Raw genomic sequence first — 505 nt, forward strand, 5'->3', positions numbered from 1 at the left:
GTAACTGATGACTGTCTCACATGGCACACAGGTGACACCATGTAACTGATGACTGTCTCATATGACACACAGGTGACACCATGTAACTGATGACTATCTCATATGACACACAGGTGACACCATGTAACTGATGTGTCTCATATGACATACAGGTGACACCATGTAACTGATGACTGTTTCATATGGCACACATGTGACACCATGTAACTGATGACTGTCTCACATGGCACACATGTGACACCATGTAACTGATGACTGCCTCATATGGCACACACGTGACACCATGTAACTGATAACTGTCTCACATGGCACACAGGTGACACCATGTAACTGATGTGTCTCATATGACACACAGGTGACACCATGTAACTGATGTGTCTCATATGACACACAGGTGACACCATGTAACTGATGTGTCTCATATGACACACACGTGACACCATGTAACTGATGACGGCCTCATATGACACACACGTGACACCATGTAACTGATGACGGCCTCATA

General features: G+C 45.0%; 1 protein-coding gene across 2 annotated transcripts in view; it reads right to left on the bottom strand.

Annotated features, from left to right (window-relative positions):
- Positions 1–505, bottom strand: part of Cgrrf1 (cell growth regulator with ring finger domain 1) — a 24,205-nt gene that overhangs the window by 1,993 nt on the left and 21,707 nt on the right. The window lies entirely within an intron of this gene.

This window comes from Microtus ochrogaster, chromosome 17 (genome assembly GCF_000317375.1).
Source record: "Microtus ochrogaster isolate Prairie Vole_2 chromosome 17, MicOch1.0, whole genome shotgun sequence".
Taxonomy (NCBI): domain Eukaryota; kingdom Metazoa; phylum Chordata; class Mammalia; order Rodentia; family Cricetidae; genus Microtus; species Microtus ochrogaster.